Source organism: Pongo abelii, chromosome 20, assembly GCF_028885655.2.
Source record: "Pongo abelii isolate AG06213 chromosome 20, NHGRI_mPonAbe1-v2.0_pri, whole genome shotgun sequence".
Lineage (NCBI taxonomy): Eukaryota > Metazoa > Chordata > Mammalia > Primates > Hominidae > Pongo > Pongo abelii.
The window spans coordinates 42,750,329-42,773,009 of record NC_072005.2 but is presented as its reverse complement, the minus strand read 5'-3'; the positions used below and the strand labels follow the sequence as shown (position 1 = coordinate 42,773,009).

The 22,681-nt window shown below is 50.2% G+C and overlaps 2 long non-coding RNA genes across 2 annotated transcripts; one reads left to right on the top strand and one right to left on the bottom strand.

Annotated features, from left to right (window-relative positions):
- Positions 1-502: 502 nt before the first annotated feature.
- LOC129051953 (uncharacterized) lies at positions 503-16,991 on the top strand. Its single transcript, XR_010138487.1, has 7 exons — positions 503-735; positions 1,129-5,650; positions 6,234-6,425; positions 6,804-7,197; positions 7,432-7,601; positions 8,332-8,445; positions 16,165-16,991. It is a non-coding gene; the product is annotated as an uncharacterized LOC129051953 (long non-coding RNA).
- LOC103888594 (uncharacterized) lies at positions 16,924-22,642 on the bottom strand. Its single transcript, XR_002912441.3, has 4 exons — positions 22,344-22,642; positions 17,991-18,074; positions 17,157-17,244; positions 16,924-16,959 (listed from the first exon to the last, which is right to left on the bottom strand). It is a non-coding gene; the product is annotated as an uncharacterized LOC103888594 (long non-coding RNA).
- Positions 22,643-22,681: the final 39 nt, after the last annotated feature.

Here is a 22,681-nt window from a genome sequence, read left to right as displayed (position 1 = left end):
CACCCAGGAAGGAGGGAGGCAGTGGGCTCATGGGTCAGTGCCTTTGTAGCGGACAGCACGCCTTGCGGCCCTGGGGATCTTTCTGTGCCCCAGCGAGACCCTCTCCGCCCCAATGCATTGGAACCCCATTCCCGATCACCCGGTGGGATCCATCATCGGATCCCAAGAGGAGTCCGCACAGCCCAGCCGGCACCCCGAAGCTCCTCCTCCACCGGGAACCGAGGCGGAAGAGCGAACAAGGAGGTCCTGACCACAGGGCTCCTATGGGTCCGACCCCGGGTCTCCGGCAGGCCCCTCTGGTGGTCCTCTTCCCACCCGCCGCCTCCCCCGCCGCAACGGCCAGCACCGCCGCCCCGGTCCCCGCAGCCGCCGCCTCGCCGCCATTTTTTAAAGGGTCCGCAGCCTGACTCTCCGGAGTCAGGGGGGCGGGGGAGTCGGCGTCGCCAGTGCGCATGCGCGAGTCCCCAGCCGCCGCTTCGGTCACAGTGACCGCCACCGTTCGTTGCCCGGGGATGGGTCCCTGAGACTTGGCGAAGTAGGAGCCCTGTGTGATCGTGCGTCAGAGTCGGGGCTGAGACCAGTCCTGGCCAGGGTAGTTACCAGGACGGTCTCCGGAGGCCGGGATTCGCGGAGGGTCCAGCAGCAGGAAGAAACCCCAGGAGGAAGAAACCTCAGACAGATCGCCGGGGAGGCAGCGCGGGATCCCAGCCTGAGGCGTGCGCGGACGGTGTGCCGGTGAGTCTCCCCAAAAGTGGTGCCCTTGTGATGTCGAGGACACCTCTGCCTGTGTGCCCGTGGGCTGCTCTCTCACCGCTGGGTCGTAGTCGCGCAGAGCAGAACCCGGCAGCTTCAGGGGCTGCCTGGGGGTGGGTGTTACCCGCTGTATGTCTGTGTGCGTTACGGGTGCGTGTGCGTGTGTGTGTGTGTGTGCGCGCGCGTGTGCGTGTGTGCGTGTCTGTGTGCCCACTTCTGTCTCTCTCTTACGTCTCTCTGTCTCTCTCCCTTCTCGCCCTTTCCGTCGCTCTCTCTTTCTGTCTCTGTCCGTGTGTGTGTGCGTGTTCCTTGGGACACATGTGCCCTGTGCGCCGGAGGGTGGGTTTCTTGCACGGCGGCCTTTCTTCTGCTCAGCCTCTCCCCGCGTCTCTGCCTGGGTCGTGTGGCCGGTTGGCAGTCGTTTTCCCGGCGGTTCCAGTCTGGGGGTCTGTGAAGGCCTGGGCGAGGTGGGCATCTGCGCCGGACCCGCAGGGGTTTTCATCCCCTCCACATCCGGAGCAGCCTCTTTGCTAGGATCCAGACGACCGCTCCCCAACCAAGGACAACGGCCTCCCAGGTGCTCATTGTCCACCCGCAGGAGCGTGCCCGCACACCTTCAAGAAGATGGTGCTCACTCTTTTCGCCCTCTGCCCTCATCGAGCAATCTAGCCACAGCTCGACGCAGGGAGGCAGAAGGAAGCCGGCAACGGGATGGGGCAAGCATCTCTGCCACTCGAAGGCTGGCCTTCCTGGCCGAGTCACCCGTTTGACACTCCTCCCCGGATGCCCGTGGTGGTGGCATGGCCCCTTATCCTGCCTGGGCTCTGGCCTCTGCTCTGTCCTCCCTCTTGCTCTGTCTGCCCCGTTTCTGAGAAGCCTAGCGGCTTCTTAATCTGGCTGAATGTCTTCAACAGGAAGACTTCCCAGTCCATCAGGGAGATACCTCGTGGAGGTCCGTGTCCTGATTGTTTCCCTCTCCACACCTCTTTCCGGATGACTGGGCAGGGGTGGTGATCCTGGAGCTCTGGGCTTCCATACCTGTGTGGGACAGGGAAGCTCTCTTGGTCTCCATGGCCCAAGTGATGGCTGCGCGCTCGGTCCGGGAAGAGCGGGAGGCAAGCCCACCGTTCCTGACACTGGCCTTCTAGGAAAGGCGGTGTTGCATCCCACCTGCACTTCCTCTCTGATTCTTGAGGGCCAAGCGGTTCCTCTGCTCCTGGGGAAAGTGCGTTCTAGCACTGAATCTTCTGGCTGCCACGGATGTCAGGGAGCCAACGGGACTGGCTTTTTGCTGGGTGCAGGGGAGGTTGCGTCAGGGGTACCTACCCGGTGGCGGGGCGGGGGTGGGGTGTACTCTGTGGAAACCTCTCGGCCCCTCTGGCGGGCCTCCCTGAATGTGGCCTGGACTCCCGCAAAGGCCCTGTCTCGCAGGTTTTCAGGTGTGCTTGGCTTTTCCTCCGCTCTGTGGGGCACGTCGGCAGTGGCCCCCGGGCGCACGCCCGGACATCCCTGTCCGTCTCGTCGTCGCCCCCTACGGCCTCAAAGACACACGGTCACTGCATGTGCTCTCGCGGGACGTCGGTGCCACGTGTGGTCACACCGGCTGCATCTCGGACTCGCCTGTGTCTCTCTTTGCACGGGTCGCCGGAAGCCGCGTCGGGATGCCGGAGCCCCCGGGCCTTGGAGATGAAGGCAGGCCCCTGCTCCACCCAGGAAGGAGGGAGGCAGTGGGCTCATGGGTCAGTGCCTTTGTAGCGGACAGCACGCCTTGCGGCCCTGGGGATCTTTCTGTGCCCCAGCGAGACCCTCTCCGCCCCAATGCATTGGAACCCCATTCCCGATCACCCGGTGGGATCCATCATCGGATCCCAAGAGGAGTCCGCACAGCCCAGCCGGCACCCCGAAGCTCCTCCTCCACCGGGAACCGAGGCGGAAGAGCGAACAAGGAGGTCCTGACCACAGGACTCCTATGGGTCCGACCCCGGGTCTCCGGCAGGCCCCTCTGGTGGTCCTCTTCCCACCCGCCGCCTCCCCCGCCGCAACGGCCAGCACCGCCGCCCCGGTCCCCGCAGCCGCCGCCTCGCCGCCATTTTTTAAAGGGTCCGCAGCCTGACTCTCCGGAGTCAGGGGGGCGGGGGAGTCGGCGTCGCCAGTGCGCATGCGCGAGTCCCCAGCCGCCGCTTCGGTCACAGTGACCGCCACCGTTCGTTGCCCGGGGATGGGTCCCTGAGACTTGGCGAAGTAGGAGCCCTGTGTGATCGTGCGTCAGAGTCGGGGCTGAGACCAGTCCTGGCCAGGGTAGTTACCAGGACGGTCTCCGGAGGCCGGGATTCGCGGAGGGTCCAGCAGCAGGAAGAAACCCCAGGAGGAAGAAACCTCAGACAGATCGCCGGGGAGGCAGCGCGGGATCCCAGCCTGAGGCGTGCGCGGACGGTGTGCCGGTGAGTCTCCCCAAAAGTGGTGCCCTTGTGATGTCGAGGACACCTCTGCCTGTGTGCCCGTGGGCTGCTCTCTCACCGCTGGGTCGTAGTCGCGCAGAGCAGAACCCGGCAGCTTCAGGGGCTGCCTGGGGGTGGGTGTTACCCGCTGTATGTCTGTGTGCGTTACGGGTGCGTGTGCGTGTGTGTGTGTGTGTGCGCGCGCGTGTGCGTGTGTGCGTGTCTGTGTGCCCACTTCTGTCTCTCTCTTACGTCTCTCTGTCTCTCTCCCTTCTCGCCCTTTCCGTCGCTCTCTCTTTCTGTCTCTGTCCGTGTGTGTGTGCGTGTTCCTTGGGACACATGTGCCCTGTGCGCCGGAGGGTGGGTTTCTTGCACGGCGGCCTTTCTTCTGCTCAGCCTGTCCCCGCGTCTCTGCCTGGGTCGTGTGGCCGGTTGGCAGTCGTTTTCCCGGCGGTTCCAGTCTGGGGGTCTGTGAAGGCCTGGGCGAGGTGGGCATCTGCGCCGGACCCGCAGGGGTTTTCATCCCCTCCACATCCGGAGCAGCCTCTTTGCTAGGATCCAGACGACCGCTCCCCAACCAAGGACAACGGCCTCCCAGGTGCTCATTGTCCACCCGCAGGAGCGTGCCCGCACACCTTCAAGAAGATGGTGCTCACTCTTTTCGCCCTCTGCCCTCATCGAGCAATCTAGCCACAGCTCGACGCAGGGAGGCAGAAGGAAGCCGGCAACGGGATGGGGCAAGCATCTCTGCCACTCGAAGGCTGGCCTTCCTGGCCGAGTCACCCGTTTGACACTCCTCCCCGGATGCCCGTGGTGGTGGCATGGCCCCTTATCCTGCCTGGGCTCTGGCCTCTGCTCTGTCCTCCCTCTTGCTCTGTCTGCCCCGTTTCTGAGAAGCCTAGCGGCTTCTTAATCTGGCTGAATGTCTTCAACAGGAAGACTTCCCAGTCCATCAGGGAGATACCTCGTGGAGGTCCGTGTCCTGATTGTTTCCCTCTCCACACCTCTTTCCGGATGACTGGGCAGGGGTGGTGATCCTGGAGCTCTGGGCTTCCATACCTGTGTGGGACAGGGAAGCTCTCTTGGTCTCCATGGCCCAAGTGATGGCTGCGCGCTCGGTCCGGGAAGAGCGGGAGGCAAGCCCACCGTTCCTGACACTGGCCTTCTAGGAAAGGCGGTGTTGCATCCCACCTGCACTTCCTCTCTGATTCTTGAGGGCCAAGCGGTTCCTCTGCTCCTGGGGAAAGTGCGTTCTAGCACTGAATCTTCTGGCTGCCACGGATGTCAGGGAGCCAACGGGACTGGCTTTTTGCTGGGTGCAGGGGAGGTTGCGTCAGGGGTACCTACCCGGTGGCGGGGCGGGGGTGGGGTGTACTCTGTGGAAACCTCTCGGCCCCTCTGGCGGGCCTCCCTGAATGTGGCCTGGACTCCCGCAAAGGCCCTGTCTCGCAGGTTTTCAGGTGTGCTTGGCTTTTCCTCCGCTCTGTGGGGCACGTCGGCAGTGGCCCCCGGGCGCACGCCCGGACATCCCTGTCCGTCTCGTCGTCGCCCCCTACGGCCTCAAAGACACACGGTCACTGCATGTGCTCTCGCGGGACGTCGGTGCCACGTGTGGTCACACCGGCTGCATCTCGGACTCGCCTGTGTCTCTCTTTGCACGGGTCGCCGGAAGCCGCGTCGGGATGCCGGAGCCCCCGGGCCTTGGAGATGAAGGCAGGCCCCTGCTCCACCCAGGGAGGGAGGCAGTGGGCTCATGGGTCAGTGCCTTTGTAGCGGACAGCACGCCTTGCGGCCCTGGGGATCTTTCTGTGCCCCAGCGAGACCCTCTCCGCCCCAATGCATTGGAACCCCATTCCCGATCACCCGGTGGGATCCATCATCGGATCCCAAGAGGAGTCCGCACAGCCCAGCCGGCACCCCGAAGCTCCTCCTCCACCGGGAACCGAGGCGGAAGAGCGAACAAGGAGGTCCTGACCACAGGACTCCTATGGGTCCGACCCCGGGTCTCCGGCAGGCCCCTCTGGTGGTCCTCTTCCCACCCGCCGCCTCCCCCGCCGCAACGGCCAGCACCGCCGCCCCGGTCCCCGCAGCCGCCGCCTCGCCGCCATTTTTTAAAGGGTCCGCAGCCTGACTCTCCGGAGTCAGGGGGGCGGGGGAGTCGGCGTCGCCAGTGCGCATGCGCGAGTCCCCAGCCGCCGCTTCGGTCACAGTGACCGCCACCGTTCGTTGCCCGGGGATGGGTCCCTGAGACTTGGCGAAGTAGGAGCCCTGTGTGATCGTGCGTCAGAGTCGGGGCTGAGACCAGTCCTGGCCAGGGTAGTTACCAGGACGGTCTCCGGAGGCCGGGATTCGCGGAGGGTCCAGCAGCAGGAAGAAACCCCAGGAGGAAGAAACCTCAGACAGATCGCCGGGGAGGCAGCGCGGGATCCCAGCCTGAGGCGTGCGCGGACGGTGTGCCGGTGAGTCTCCCCAAAAGTGGTGCCCTTGTGATGTCGAGGACACCTCTGCCTGTGTGTGGGCTGCTCTCTCACCAGTGGGTGGTAGTCGCGTGAAGGAGAAGCTGCAGTTTCGGGGGCTGACACTAAGAACAGTGGCAGAGTGTTCTCACTTGGCCGACTGGCCAAGTGAGGTGTCTGACACCTTTAATCCCAGCACTTTTGGAGGCTGAGGCGGATGGGTCACCTTAGGTCGGGGGATCGACACCAGGCTAACCAACATGGTGAAACTCCGTGTCTTACTAAAAAAAAAATACAGGAAAATTAGCTCGGAGTGGTGGCGTATACCTGTAAATCCCAGCTCTTTGGGAGGCTGAGGCAGGAGTATCGGTTGAACCGGGGTGGCAGAGTTTGCGATCAGTGGAGATTACGCCTCTGCACTCCAGTCTGGGCCACAAACAGAAAACTCTGTCTCAAAAAAAAAGAAAAAAAAAATAACTCTGCAGAGTTAGGGCAGATTTATTTTCAGAGAAGGAGGGAATTTCGAATTTTGGGTGAAATGTCCCATTTGCCGGAAGGTGAAAGTGTTCTCAAATGTAAAATTTAGGTCAGACTCTATCAAGCTTCTCCTTGTTCTATGTGTGAACATCTAGTCTGCATCTTCAGCTATGGATATTTAAAAATCAACCTTAAGAAGGCTCTTGGCGACCATAATCCTTCCTACACTGTAGCAAGAGCTCAGCCTCAGACTATGCTTCCTTCCGCCTACGACTGGAATGCCTTCCCCGGAATCTCCAAGGTATGAAACCAGTCAGGGGCAGCTGAGACAGCTCTACTTGTAGGAATCCTCCCCAAGCCCTTGAAATCACAGGCATCTCTGTTGTCCCTGCCCTTTATCCACATCACTGAACAATTAAGCACACACATATCTGTGCTTTTATTTAAACCATTCCATGTGTGTTTACAATTAACTACATGAATGACTGCAGTATGGATGCAGCAGAAAGGAATGCTGAGGGAGGACTCCAGTTAGAATGAGCCACTTTTCCAGGACTAGGAATGAACTTTCCCCAGTACCAACAAGGCAGCCTCCAGGGCAAGAAAATTTAACAGGTTCCATCCTGTTGACAGCCAAGATGGAATTACACGTAATTCTCACCTCTTTTTTGACTCTCAGGTGGAAACCCCCTTCCCATGGGGTGAAGCGGAGTCCGCTCCAGAGCCCCACTATTGGGTCAGGGATGTCACAGAAATCACTAGGGCAGCCAATTCCCATCCAGAGGGGGCCCAGGATGACCCCGCACCCTCTAGCTCAGCCCGAAGCTCGGGCCAGGGAGTGAAGCCCTTGTCCCCAAGCAACAGAGTGAGGGTCTGTCTCTAACCTGGTGGGCTCCAGTGAAAGGAAAATGGCCTGGAGGTGCCCATAGGAGAGGGCCCTAGTTCTGAGACAGCTCTACGGATCCCAGACTGCGTCCCCATGAGTAACACAGGGACATGCAGAGGGGCATGCTGACTGCCTGTAGGGGACTCACGGACTGCAGATACACGCTGCGGATCCAGAAGCCAGTCAGGTAATGAGGTGCAGAGGCGTGGGGAAGACCTGGGTGCCTCCCTGGGTGCCAACCAGCCTAACCAGCCAGGGCCACCAAGCAGAAGTGCTTCTGACATTAACGCGACACACAGAAGGTGTGTAGGGTGGGTAGTGGAAGTGACCGCAGAGGCCTCTGGGGATTGTAGTTTTGGAGCCAGAGAGGTGGGCAAGCAGTTGGCTTTGCCCACACGGGGTGCCTCTCACATCTGCATAGCGCACACAACCAAGCTTAGGAGCCAAGTGTTAAGATGCCTAAGTGACACGGACAAGTTTGTCCTCTGCGACCCAGTGAGATCTGCTCACCACAAGAGCATCGCGGGACCGCCAAAGGATTCTGGGAAATGTGGTCCCGGATGGCCAGTGTGTGCTGACCTTCACCTGAAGGTGAGCTGAGTTCACCACGCAAGTCTCCACCCTGGGGTGCCCTTTCCCCGAGCAGATGCCAGGTTGGGGCAGAAGCAGTTCAGGGAGAGGCGATGGTCTCCTGGGACTCCCGGTTTGGGGGCGACATCGACCCTGTGTCCCTAGAGTAGGAGGGTGTACCAGGACGGGGAACCCCAAGGTTGTTTTCAGGGAGAACAAGATTGGCTTGGGGCAAACTCCCGGAATGGAGATGGGGAGAGTCTGGTTCCATTTCCCCAGGATTTTAGGGGATGAAGGCTGGACTTGGGTGAACAGCAAAAGATCCCCTGGTGATAGTGGTGGTGAGGATCAGAGGCTTGAGCCAGAAATTCCCGAGATGTTTGTTTTTTTGAGACAGAGTCTTGATCTGTCTCCCAGGATGTAGTGCAATGGCATGCTCTTGGCTCACTGCAACCTCCGCCTCCTAGGTTCAAGCGATTCTCCTGCCTCAGCCTCCCAAGTAGCTGAGATTACAGGCACCTGCCACTGTGCCCTGCTAAATTTTTTTTTTTTTTTTTTTTTTTTTTTTGTATTTTTAGTAGAGAGGGTGTTTCACCACATTGCCCAGCCTGGTCTCGAACTCCTGACCTCAAGTGATCCACCTGCCTCGGCCTCCCAAAGTGCTGGGATTACAGGCGTGAGCCCCCACACCCAGCTCATTTTTATCTTTTAACTTACAGGTTTTTATTTTTCTCTTTTTTTAATCTTACAGGTACGGCTTGAAGGAAACTTCTGGAGGGTGGGCTGGTGTTGAAGAGAAGGCACAATTATAACCATTTTGTTCAACATGGGCGTTTATTTTGTGCATTGATTTGCATTTTTAAAGGTATTACATTAAAAATATGTTTATCTTGATTAGTGAGGTTTTTTTGGTGCCCCTTTAAATTCTCTATCCACAGTCATGAGCCTTAATACGAAGTGAGGGCCTGGCCTCTGGGCATCAAGCAGCCAGAAAGTCCCTTAGGAGCTTTCTCTGAATTGTTGAATTGTGACTGATCTTTTCCTTTCCTGACTTCCTTAATATCCACAATTTCCTCGTAACCATCCCTCCAAAGCCACACCCACAAGGCACCTCCAAGACCTATCACGAAGCAGATATTCAAAGATTATTTTTAAATCTTCACACCCCACCCCTTCCAGAATGTCTTCCAATATCCCTTCGCCTGGAGAAGTAAAACACAAGGTTTGCATGTTGAGTATCAGCCTCTCCTATTGGGTGGGTGTTTAGGAAGGAGGTCAGCCAAGAGCCCTTTTCCAGCCCAGGTAAATGACCTTGCCAAAGATTTAATATCCACAAATGTACAATGCTCACTGGGAACCAAAGTCAGGCATGGGGCTGGGCTTTAAGGAGCACAACCAAAACAGAGAGACTAGAAAACTTCAGAAAGGTATTGGTGGGGGATGTTGCGGGGGGACAGGGGACAGTGAGGATGTGGGATCCCGAGATAATCCAAATCCCTATGTGTAGACATATGTGTATAAAGGCCTTTAAGACACTCAGGCTGATGGGGTATCTGTAATAAATCAAACATAATATAACAGCAGGTCAAGTGATAAGGGGACTCTGGAAAAACAGAACAAGCAGCAAAAGGAGCAATATCAAACTCCACAGAAATTCACAAACATCAGGACACCAAGAAAGCTGCATTCATTTAAATCAAGGTGACAGGTTGGGCTCGGTAGCTGCAGCCTGTAATCCTAGCACTTTGGGAGGCCAAGGTGGGCAGATCATTTGAGGTTCAAGACCAGCCTGGCCAATATGGTGAAAGCTCCTCTCTACTAAAAATACAAAAATTAGCTGCGCATGGTGGCGGGTGCCTGTAATCCCAGCTAAAGAGGCTGAGGCAGGAGAATCACTCTGAACCTGGGAGGCAGAGGTTGTAGTGAGCAGAGATCACGCCATTGCACTCCAGCCTCAGGGACAGAACCAAACTCCATCTCAAATAAATCAATAAATCAAAGGTGACAGTTACTGAGTGATGCGGGCCAGGTACAACGATATACCCTCATCTGGGTTACCCTCGTGAATCTGAATCACTTGTGATATCTGTGCTTTAACGAGTCCTATTTCCCACACTCTTAGCTGACGTGAGATGTGAAAATCCATCTAAATTATAAAGAGTGAAAAAAAAAATAACTAGTGATGTCCATCCAGGGAACATGTCTAGTTAAAATTAACATAGATAAAAATCGGCAAAAAGAAATTTTAAAAATATTTTTTGAAATTAAAAGCCACATAAACCACTGTGTCAATGATGAGTTAAAAGAAGAAACTGACCTGCAAACCAGGAAATACATGGGAAGAAGCAATAGTGAAAATGCTTCAGATCTAAACCTGTGGAATGAGGCTACCTCAGTGTCCAAAAATATCATCACTTAAATATAGTGCCAAGGGGTGGGGTGCGGTGACTCACCCCTGTAATCCCAGTATTTTGGGAGGCCAAGGCGGGCGAATCACTTGAGGTCAAGAGTTCGAGACAAACCTGGCTGACATGGTGAAATGCTGTCTCTACTAAAAATACAAAAATTAGCTGACTATGGTGGCACGTACCCATAATCCCAGCTACTCAGGAGGCTGAGGCAAGAGAACTGCTTGAGCCCGGGAACCGGAGGTTGCAGTGAGCTGAGATGGCACCACTATACTACAGCCTGGGTGATAGAGTGAGACTCTGTCTCAAAAACAAACAAAAAATTTACAAAGAGTAAACTACCTACCAAGAGTTACAGAATCAGACTAACACCACGGCTGGAGGAAAACTTTTAGCCTGAAAGTAGCCTATGACTTAGAAATTAAGGCAAAAAACTAAGGAGTAAGAAGTTACCCTTCAGGTTAGAAAACCAACAGCATAACAGGAAATGAGAGGGAAGAAATAATCAGATGGGGCTTTTGGGGATGAAGAAGGCAGGACGAGCATGTGAAGTCTGTGCATAAAGTCACTCCCTAAGGACAGTCCCTGGGAGGAAGGTGGGTGCACAATGATCGAGCTAGATGTAGAAGGTGTATAAGACAATCCTGGAGGGTACATTCAGGGGTTGACAGCGGATAAGACAACAGGAGGGAAAGTCAAGTGTGGAGCCTTTCCTGTCCCCAGCAAGGAAGACAGCAGGAGCTGGTGAGTGAAAGTGATAAACAGCATTCTCATCACAAAAAAAGGTCAAGTAGTTGAGGTAACGGATAGGATAATTTGATTCTCATTCCGCACTGTATTGAAAAATCACAACATCATTTTATACCCCATAAATATATACAATTTAGAAAATAGATAAGAATCAGCAAGAAAAAAATAAACTATTTGAAGTATTTTTAAAACATGCAGTTTATGGGGTACAATCTAATTTGTCTATATATACATATATACATATATTTTTTTAAAACGGGGAGTAAATAAACACAGGAAACAGCCCCTTAGGAGGGAGATAAGGAAAATGGGCATAATCTGCCCTTAGAAAGACACAGCATTTAAATCCATGCCTGTGAGAACTCCAGGGTTCAAGGTAAGACCGGGTCAGTGAAGAACAGCCGGCTTATCACCTATAGCCACAGGGTGGCACCAAAACCCACTGTTCCAGCCTGAGCTGGCCAGAGAGAGAACATTCAAGAAAAGCTGGGACTTCCCAGAAGCTCTGAGACCTGCAGGTCCCACACTGAAGTCCAGTAAGGGAGGAAGGTCTGATGTAAGGAGAAAAAATACCATAGAGGTGTAGCTGAAATGAAATATTTAATAGTTATTAAATAGTCATAGTACTTCAGGTAAAAGTAGGTAAAATGACAGAAAATCAGACGAATGAGCCAGACACAATAGATATGTAATGATAGACAATGACATGATGTGGAGTGTTCACCCACACATGCAGACTTTATATGTTCACATAAACATTTATCTGCATGCATCACCCTGTAGAGATGTTTACACAAACTGCACTGACACTGTGAAGTCAACAAGGAGATAAAGTAAAAATCAAATAGTTATAGAGAGGGTTGGTCTGTTTAGTGGGAAACTCTTCAGAACACGCACACAGCATCTCCCCTCCCTTCTGAATACCATCCATAGCCTGCAGTAGATGGCAAATCACAGCCTGGGCCACCCTTCCCAGAATGTCACAAACATGGACACGTAGACCACAGAACTCACCAGATACCCAAGCTGGGTGGTGCGGAGCTCTGAAAGACATGCTTCAAGTAACAGGGACTAAAATCTCCCCGAGGGAGCAACAGGGATCGGGGATTCCAGGAGGATCCAGGGGCCTGTGGAAAGAGCAAGCAGTGAGCAGACGTGTGTGTCAGTGATTCGGTGGCATGAACTCAGCACCATCTAATACAGCAGCTCACATTTCTGTGTGCATCAGACTCACCTGGGGGGCTTGTTAAATACAGATTGTTGGGTCTCACTCCTAGAGTTTCTTCTTCAGTATTCTGGGGAGCAGCCTGTGAATCTGTATTTCCAGCATGATTTTCAGGTGCTACTGATACTGTTGGTGCAAGGACTACACTATGATCTAATTTAATACCAGGTTAGGGGAGGTACTAAAGAGCAAAGAAGCAACAGAAGAAGGGACCTGAAGCCTGTAGGGGCTTCTTTGTAAATTCCTCAAACATAAAAGCCTTCAAGACATTCAAAGAGCATTTACAGCATCATGTCTACAAATACAAGGCACCACGCAGGGAGCGCTCCATCAAGTAGAGAGAAGAGCCCACTCAGTGTCCCTGTCTTAGTCCGTTTGTGTTGCTATAACAGAATACCACAGACTGGGTGATTTATAAGCAAGAGTTCACTTGGTTTACGGTTCTGGACACTGGGAAAGTGAGGGGCCTGCATCTGGTGAAGGTCTTGCTGTGCCGTCCTATGGTGGAAGGTGGAAGGGCAAGAGAGTGACCACATGTGAGGGGGGGAGGGGGAAAGAGAGAAAGGGAAGGAAGCCAACCTCATCCTTTTATCAGGAACCCCCTCCCAAGCTATCTAACCCACTCTACCTTCATCCATTCATGAGGGCAGAGCCTTCATCACCTAAACACCTCTTAAAGGTTCCACTGGTCAACACTGTTGCATTAGGGGTTGAGTTTCCAACACATGAACTTCGGGGAACACATTCAAACCACAGCAGTCCTCATGTAAACCTTCCAGAAAACCTGTGTGCCTGGCACTCTGGAATCCCTCTTTTCCACCCCTTCTCACTGCAACTCTAACATCATGTTCCCTCATCATTTTCCATTCGAGCATAGGAAAGAACACAATTACTACACCCATTTTTTATGAACCTTTCCTACATTAAAATAATTCCATCAGATAGAAATTTGCAAAAATAAATTTTCATTTTTGAAATGAGAATATAGTTTAATGGAAATCCTAAAATACACAGAAAATAAAAATAATCACCAAAAATGTTCAATGAAGCAAAGCAACACATAGAGATCTTATATCCTAAAATATATAGACCTAAATATGTCATTTTAAAAATCAAGGAAGAAACATAAGGAGCTCTATACACACCTTATCAAAATGCTGTCTAGTTTAATTCTAGAATTAATTCAGAATTCTGTTAAGATACATTTTACTAGGAAAAGTATCTAAGTCATTAATGTATCAAAGAAAACAATCATTCTTGTATTGCAAATAAATGCCCAACCAAGACAAAAAGGCACCTCACATCTTATGGGAAAAGACTGAAATGAGGGTGAGAGGAAAACTGTGACCTTTGAATGTAAGACAGAATAAATCAGGCCAGAATGTTAAGGAATTGAAATGATTCTCCAAATTAAAGGAATATAAGACAGAAAGAGAGGAGAGAGGGAGGCGATAGTCCTCTAGGGGCTACTCCAGGGGTGTGGGGGTATCTCCCTTTCAAGGGGCTGTTTCCTGTGTTAACTGACTCCCCATAAAAAAAATTATATATACTGACAAATTATATTGTACCCCATAAATTGTATATGTTTGTTTAAAAATATTTCAAAGAATTTTTTGGTTGATTTTTATCTTCTAAATTGTATATATTTATGGGATATAAAATGATGGTAGGATTTTTCATTACGATGTGGAATGATGAAATCAAATTAACCAACCCATTACCTCAAATACTTGCCTTTTTTTTGTGATGAGAATGCTGTTTATCACTTTCATCATCACCTGCTGATGTCATCCATGCTAGGGACAGGAAAGGCTCCACACTCCCAATAGACTCCCTCCAATAGACATCAGGGGTGTGGAGGTAGATGGGAATAAAGGAGGCAGAGAGAGCAGTGAGGATGTACATAAAATCACCGTCCAGGGCTGTGCTGTCCAATAAGGCAGCCACTGCCACATGTGGCTGCTGAGCACTTGAAAGATTGCTAAGGCCAAGTGCAGTGACTCATGCCTGTAATCTCAGCACTTTGGGAGGCCAAGCCAGATGATCACTTGATGTCAGGAGTTCGAGACCAGCCTGGCCAACATGGTGAAACCCTATCTATACAAAAAATACAAAAATTGGCCAGGTGTGGTGGCGTGCACCTGTAGTCCCAGCTACTAGGGAAGCTGAGGTGGGAAAATCACTGGAACCTGGGAGGCAGAGGTTGCAGTGAGCCAAGATCGTACCACTGCACTCCAGCCTGGGTGACAGAGTGAGACCGTATCACCCTATCTCAAAAAAAAAAAAAAAAAAAAAAGTCTTGGGGCAGTGGCTCACACCTGTAATCCCAACACTTTGGGAGGCCAAGGTGGGTGGATCAGCTGAGGTCAGGAGTTCAAGACCAGCCTGGCCAACATGGTGAAACCCTGTCTCTACTAAAAATACAAAAAATTAGCCAGGCATGGTGGTGCACGCCTGTAGTCCCAGCTACTCAGGAGGCTGAGGCAGGAAAATCACTTGAACCTGGGAGGTGGAGGTTGCAATGAGCTGAGATCATGCCATTGCACTCCACCCTAGGTGACAGAGTGAGACTTCCTCTCAAAAAAAAAAAAAAAAAAAAAAAAAAATTAGCTGGGCATGGTGGTGTGTGCCTGTAGTCCTAACTACTAGGAAGGCTGAGGCAGGAGGATCTTGAGCCCAGGAGTTTGAGGCTGCAGTGAGCTATGCTGGTGCCACTGCATTCCAGCCTGGGCAATAAAGCAATACCCCATCTCAAAAAAGAGGAAGAATGCAAAATATCTCATTAATAATTTTTATTTTGGTAAGATGTTGAAGTGATATTCTCGATAATACTAACATTTTAGGTGAAATAAAACACATTATTAATTTCACCTGCTCCTTTTTCTTTCTTTCTTTCTTTCTTTTTTTTTTTTTTTTTTTGTGAGACAAAGTCTCACTCTGTTGCCAAGGTTGGACTGCAGTGGTGCACATGATCTCAGCTCACTGCAGCCTCCACCTCCCAGAATCAAGTGATTCTCATATCTCAGCCTACTCGGGAGGCTGTAATCCCAGGCACCTGCTACCATACCCAGCTAATTTTTGTATTTTTAGTAGTGACGGGGTTTCACCATGTTGGCCAGGCTGGTCTCGAACTCCTGACCTCAGCTAATCTGCCCACCTCAGCCTCCCAAAGTGCTGGGATTACAGGTGTGAGCTACCATGCCCAGCCTCTTTTTAACTTTTCTAAAGTGACTACTAGAAAATCTAAAATGACGTATGTGTCTGGCATTGTATTTCTATTGCAAAGCACTGCTCTAGAGAGAAATGGTCTCTAGGGAGGCAGAAACATGAGAACCACAAGAGGTGGATGGAGGGAAGTGACAGACACATCTGGTGGGTACCTTCAGGTGCTGACAGCGGGAACCCAGGAGATTCAGCAGGGGGACAGGTCCCCATCTAATGCACAGCAGGAGAGTAGCATGGCTGACGCTAGGGGTGCTGAGCTGACATACAGAAGTACTCAGCTTTATAAACATGTGAAAAACATACCGGTAAGTCACAGCCCACAGAACAAATCATAATAGAAATGAAAAAACACTAAGGAACAAATGAAATGATATATAAATACCCAGTACAAAAACTAGCTGGCTTAAGAGACAGGCCCCTTCTCTCCAATATAAGTTCAAATTATAAGAGAAATGAGGGTCTAAATCAAAAAGCCAAGACTGCTGTGATGGTTCATTTTGAAGCAGGAACCTCATTTCCATGCTAGGGTTGAAGGTGCCCTCTACTGTTCCCGCTGTTCTTTGCCCTATTTGAGGAAAATTGCCTTTCCTGTTAAGTCAGAAATCTGTAGCAGAGAGAAGACTGAGGAAAAACCAAATTTGGGTATTTAAGAAACTAAAGTTCAAAATTACCTGCTAAAGAGAATGAATCGCGATGGAAAATATAAAATACTTCTTCATGAACATTAAAGAAAATTCTAACAACCAAAACTTTTGGAATTAGGGTAACAGAAATGTCACCTTCAGTTTAATCCTCCTGAAGGAATTTTAATTTCTCACTAACAGTACTTTAAAGCTAGGGGCAGAAAATTATTTTTATAGCTTTTCACAAGCATTAAAGCTAAAAATCCAAAATCAGGTCTTTCTCTGTTTCCCTAATATCTGTTTCCCTAATACCTACCCACAAGCTGAACAATTTTTTTTTTTTTTTGAAACAGAGTCTCGCTCCATTGCCCAGGCTGGAGTGCAACGGCAAGATCTCAGCTCACTGAAGCCTCCACCTTCCGGGTTCAAGTGATTCTCCTGCCTCAGCCTCCCAAGTAGCTAGGATTACAGGCGTGTGCCACCATACCCGGCTAATTTTTGTATTTTTAGTAGAGACGGGGTCTCGCCATGTTGGCCAGCCTGGTCTCAAACTCCTGACCTCAGGTGATACACCCACCTCAGCCTCCCAAAATGCTGGATTACAGGTGTGAGCCACCGGGCCCAGCCAAGCTGAACGGTTCTAAGCTGTTAGGATCATTGCCTCTATTATCACCATGACATCAGGTCACAACCAAACCGTCAAGTGCTAAACAGACAGAATGCTTCCACTCCTGATCCACTGTGTGGAGAAGCACAGAGCTTACCCATTGGGGCTCTGCATCAGAAGAGACGCACACGCACTGGGGTGTGCAGTTAAATAAAGCAATCAAACTTCCATCCCCATAGCTCCTCTGTCCACTGGCACTGCAGTCTATGGCCTCATGTCTTCTGGGGGACATAGTGGGAAGGTAATCCCCACGCCAGTGACACTATGGGGAAAGAGACACTGTGGGACTTTGCCCTGATTTCTGAGGGGCCTTTTCTCTTTTCCCTTTGGGTTACATGTAGACTTCCCTACTGTCCGCCTGACCACTCTCATGTCGCCCAAAACCAAAGCTTAAGTCACCACCTAGGCCTTTCTTGGTGTAACTATTGAAAGGTGAGCCTTACCTGTTCAATCTCTAGAGAGATTCATCCAAAATCTGGACCTACAAGAATAAAAAACCAAGATTTTCCTGAATATGTCTGGCCTCTCCCTTCTGTGGGATACCCTTAAGAACCATCAGCCCCTCTTTGCTCAAAAACTCCTAGTGACCCTCCTTCAGGAACACAGGGAAAATCCCCCCGGCTCCATACACTATAGCACAGGACAGACCCACAGAGAAAAAGACCCAAGAGAACCCACCATAATACAAAGTCAGGGAGGGGTGTCCACCATCAAATGTTCAAGCTTGCAGTGGGCCGGGGAGGTAGTGGGTCCTGAGCTCCAGATCCTAGTGGAGGTGGGATGTGGGCATTAGGCTATGTGGAGACATGTAGGCCCAAATTACATCTGTGCAAACTCACGCACAATGAAAATTACACCAGGTCGGGTGAGATGGTTCAGAAATGACAGAAAGCAGAGGAAGAGGCTGAAAATATGGGCTTCTCCGTAAACTGGGAGGACAGTAAATGCCAGCAACACCCCAGGAAGTGTTTACAGCCGCATTTCTTCAATTAACAGGGCAAAGTTAGAGCAGCAAGGACCAGATGGGGGCCAGGCACTTCCCCTGGGGCAACCGATGTAAACTTGGAAATCAGTCACCCTCAGTGTCACCATTTTCCTCATGATGAATCAAATATACAGAGAAGTTCACTGATGAGTTCAGCATCAGAAAGCTGATAAATAAAGGCTGGCTCTGAATCTAAATAGCGGTTGTTGGATTCCCAGGCATATACCAAATGCTCATTGACTAAAAATCACCCTCACTAGATAAGCGCAAAGAAACTCACTTTCCACATCCCTCAAGTTATCCATTCTGGTAGGTATTTGCTCTGTAAATTACATATGACAGAAGAAAAAGAAAATGAAAACTCAGGAAAGTAAACACACTTCTAAACTCATGAATGGTAAAATACTGGAATACAGTATCTTTGAGAATCCATGAGACTATCCAAAGAAAATGCAATATACATGAGGGTAAAAAGGCCATTTGGCAAAGCCTGCAGAGTCCAAAATCTGGTTTACAAGGAAACCTACCTTCCAATGCATGCAAAACAGAGGAATTGGAAATGAAGCTCCTAATGATCTTCAGAGGTGGGAACCTAATTATTAGCAGAGCAGCTGCAAAAGAGGAAACGTTGTGAGTTAAGTATTCAATTAAAAGAAAACATGATTTCTACCTGGAAAAAAGAAAAAGGAAAAGAAGCTCCTGATCCTTTTTGAGGTGAGAAAAATATCAGCACAAACAGAAGGAAATCATGCCAAAAAATGTTACAGGCCAATTTCTAAACTACTGTTAGGTCTAAGGCAAACGAGAAAGTCCTGCCCTGACCAATGAACCAGAGCAGAAACTGTGCATTTCAAATATTGGGGGAAGTGGGCTGGGCGTGATGGCTCCATCTGTAATCCCAGCACTATGGGAGGCCAAGGCGGGCGGATCACTGAGACCAGGAGTTCAAGACTAGCCTGGCCAACACAATGAAACCAGTCTCTACTAAAAATAGAAAAAATTAGCCAGGAGTGGTGGTGCACAACTGTAACCCCAGCTACTTGGAAGACTGAGGCAGGAGAATCGCTCAAATCCATGAGGCAGAGGCTGTAGTGAGCCGAGATTGCACCACTGCACTCCAGCCTGGGCGACAGAGTGAAACTGTGTCTCCAAAAAAAAAAATAAAATAAAAAATAAAAAATAAAAAATATATATATATACATGTATATATTGGGGGAAATGGTTGGCAGTGAGCCTGTTCTGTCCAGGATCCTTCTGATATATGGGAGAGTCTTTGATCCCTTCTCAAAATAATGCTATAAACTACAGGAAATAAAATTCATAGAATTTCAAAGGAGACCAATTACTTAGAAATGCAGCTATTGGCCAGGCGTAGTGGCTCACCCCTGTAATCCCATCACTTTGGGAGGCTGAGGTGGGCAGATCATGAGGTCAAGAGATCGAGACCATCCTGGCCAACATGGTGAAACCCTGTCTCTACTAAAAATACAAAAGTAGCTGGGCATGGTGACGCACGCCTGTAGTCCCAGCTACTCAGGAGGCTGAGGCAGGAGAATCGTTTGAACCCGAGAGGCAGAGGTTGCAATGAGCCAAGATCGTGGTACTGCACTCCTCCAGCCTGGGCGACAGAGTGAGACTCCGTCTAAAAAAAAAAAAAAAAAAAAAAAAAAAAAAAATGCAGCTATCAGGATACTTTAAATTTTCCTGATACATTAAATAGGCATGTCGCTGTGGCAATTTTTAAAAAATGGCCACACCTCCCTTTGAGAGGCAGAATCGATGTCCTGTCTCCTTGATCCTGGGTAGATTTGTTGTGTTACCTCATAAAAGACCACTCAGCATCCGCCCTGGAGCCCTGTGCCACCTAAGAATTCTGACTACCCTGAGACTGCCAAGCTGTAAGGAAGTCAAGGCCATATGGAAACACTACATGTAGGCACTCAGTCCCAGCTGAGCCCCCTCTTCCAGCAACCCAAGCCAGGTATCAGATATGAGGGAACAAGCCTCCAAATGGTTCCAGCCCCCAGATGCTGAGTCTTCCGTGCCAAGGCCAGACATCATGGACAGAGACAGCAGGCCACCCTTGTGCCCTGTCTGAAATCTCGACCATGAACATGAGAATCCACAAACATAATGATTGTGTTGAGCCACTAAATTTTGGTGTAATTTCTTACACAGTAATAGTGCCTACAACAGCCACCTTAACATATTAAGTAACAATATCAAATAACAAGTCATCACTGGGAAGTGTTACTTGGAAATGTCTTGGGAAGCAGTGACAACCATGAAGGGTATTTGGAGATGCTGTCAGATGACACAAAAACTGCTGTGGTCTCACTGTTGACAATGCCCCATACCCACGGGGTCTACGGCCTACATTCCGGATAGAAGGAAACACTACATTTTGGTTTGAGGAATGTGAAAATTTACATGGGACCATCTCATAGGCCCCTAAACTTGGCTCATGGAAACTGCAGGTAATAAATTCAGAGTTAGAAGGAGTCGAAAGTATCAAGGCTGCTCATGAAAGAGCTGAGGGTTACGAACGCCAATTGTAGAAAAGAAAGGACAAAATGGTAGCTCAGCAGGGAGATCAGAGGGATAGCTGGTATTAGTTTCCAGACATCCAAGAAAAGGACACCCATCTGAGTAATGGATTGAGGGTCACTATTAAGATATGGGGAAATATCAAACAGAAACATTAGTGGCTAATGCTGGGCATTTCCAGAGTTCTCATATAATAACAAAAAATTTTAGGTACAATGTCAGAAGCAGAGGGGTGGTGAGAATTAAGGACAGGCCTATGAAGAATGTTGGGGCTGTTTTATAAAGCGTGTGCCTCAGCCTCCTGGGTAGCTGGGATTACAGGCGCCCGCCACCACGCCCAGCTAATTTTTGTATTTTTAGTAGAGATGGGGTTTCACCATGTTGGCCAGGCTGGTCTCAAACACCTGACCTCAAGTGATCCACCCGCCTCGGCCTCCCAAAGTGCTAGGATTACAGGCGTGAGCCACAGCGCCCAGCCCACTGACTAAGATTTTAAAGGAGTTAAGAAGACAGAATCATTACCACTATAAAAAAAATCATAACCCACTTTGGGAGGCCAAGGCAGGTGAATCATGAGGTCAAGAGATTGAGACCATCCTGGCCAACATGGTGAAACCCCATCTCTACTAAAAATACAAAAATTAGCTGGGCATGGTGGCATGCACCTGTAATCCCAGCTACTCGGGAGGCTGAGGCAAGAGAATCACTTGAATCCGGGAGGCAGAGACTGCAGTGAGCGGAGATTGTGCCACTGCACTCCAGCCTGGCAACAGAGCGAGACTCCGTCTCAAAAAAAAAAAAAAAAAAAAAATCAAAACTAGGGTTATACTTCATAAAGGAAATCCCAAAACCTCCTTAGCTGTTTCTTTCACAAAAGTTACTCTATATAATATACATGCCCCAAAAATAAGATTTTAAAGAAATTGGGGGAAATACTCCTACTAAGGTACCAAAACCAGGAATTTATTTTCGTTAAAACAATTCCAAAGTAACTTGCTATGCCTTTCACAGAAACTTCTCAAAATAAGTGTGATTTTATTAAGTCTGAGAAGTTGCTCTTGTTAGGGCAATCAAAACTAAAAATTGGTTTATTTAGTAACAACAACAACAACAAAAAGCCATTTTAACTGGCTGTCCTTATCGAACATATCCTGTGGGGAAAAGAAAGAGAGATCAGACTGTTACTGTGTCTATGTAGAAAGAAGTAGACGTAAGAGACTCCATTTTGTTCTGTACTAAGAAAAATTCTTCTGCCTTGAGATGCTGTTAATCTGTAACCCTAGCCCCAACCCTGTGCTTGCAGAGACATGTGCTGTGTTGACTCAAGGTTTAATGGATTTAGGGCTATGCAGGATGTGATTTGCTAAAAAAGTGCTTGAAGGCAGCATGCCTGTTAAAAGTCATCGCCATTCTCTAATCTCAAGTACCCAGGGACACAATACACCGCGTAAGGCCGCAAGGAACTCTGCCTAGGAAAGCCAGGTATTGTCCAAGGTTTCTCCCAGGAAAGCCAGGTATTCTCCAAGGTTTCTCCCCACGTGGTAGCCTGAGATATGGCCTCCTGGGAAGGGAAAGACCTGACCGTCCCCCAGCCGGACACCCGTAAAGGGTCTGTGCTGAGGAGGATTAGTGAAAGAGGAAGGCCTCTTTGCAGTTGAGGTAAGAGGAAGGCATCTGTCTCCTGCTCATCCCTGGGCAATGGAATGTCTCGGTGTAAAACTCGATTATATGTTCTATTTACCGAGATAGGAGAAAACCGCCTTAAGGCTGGAGTTGAGACGTGCTAGCGGCAGTACTGCTCTTTAACGCACGGAGATGTTTGTATACGTGCACATCAAAGCACAGCACCTTTTCTTAACCTTGTTTATGATAGACCTTTGTTCACATGTTTTCCTGCTGACCCTCTCCCCACTATTACCCTATTGTCCTGCCACATCCCCCTCTGCAAGATGGTAGAGATAATGATCAATAAATACTGAGGGAACTCAGAGACCAGTGCTGGCGCCGGTCCCCTGGGCCCACTTTTCTTTCTGTATACTTTTTCTCTGTGTCTCTTTCTCAGTCTCTCGTCCCACCTGAGGAGAAACGCCCACAGGTGTGGAGGCGCAGGCCACCCCTTCAGCATCCCACTAAATAACACAACTGGCAAAAAGTGGGATTTTTTAAAGGTTGGGGAGCCATATTATAAACATAATCTAAACCAGGAGTTTATTTTATTTTATAAACCGAAACCCAGCAGTCACTCCTTCCCCTCGGGGCATTCTGCAACAAAACACCTGCCAAAAAAAAAGGGTGTTTTACCTGAGTGGGCTGAAAAGTCCCCGTTTTTATACCTTTAATCTCCAGATCCTACATGTCAGAGGTCGGGAAACTACATCAGCCCCAGTTGGGGCGCCCATGAGACCTGTGGACGGACGGGGAAGGGCCTGGACGCAGCCCGGGCCCCAGTTTCTGCCGTGGCGATGGCCGATTGAAGGCCAGGACTCCCCGCCGCTGACCCTCCAGTCAGGAGGGTTAGGCAGGCGCTCCCATGTTAGGCAGGCGCTCGGCCGAACACCCCAAGGTTGCGGAACCACTATACCCACTGTGCGCCCGGATGGCATCTTGCAGACCCAGCGTCCGCCGGGCTCCCGGAAACGTGGGGGCGGGCTTCCGGAAACGGGGGCCAATG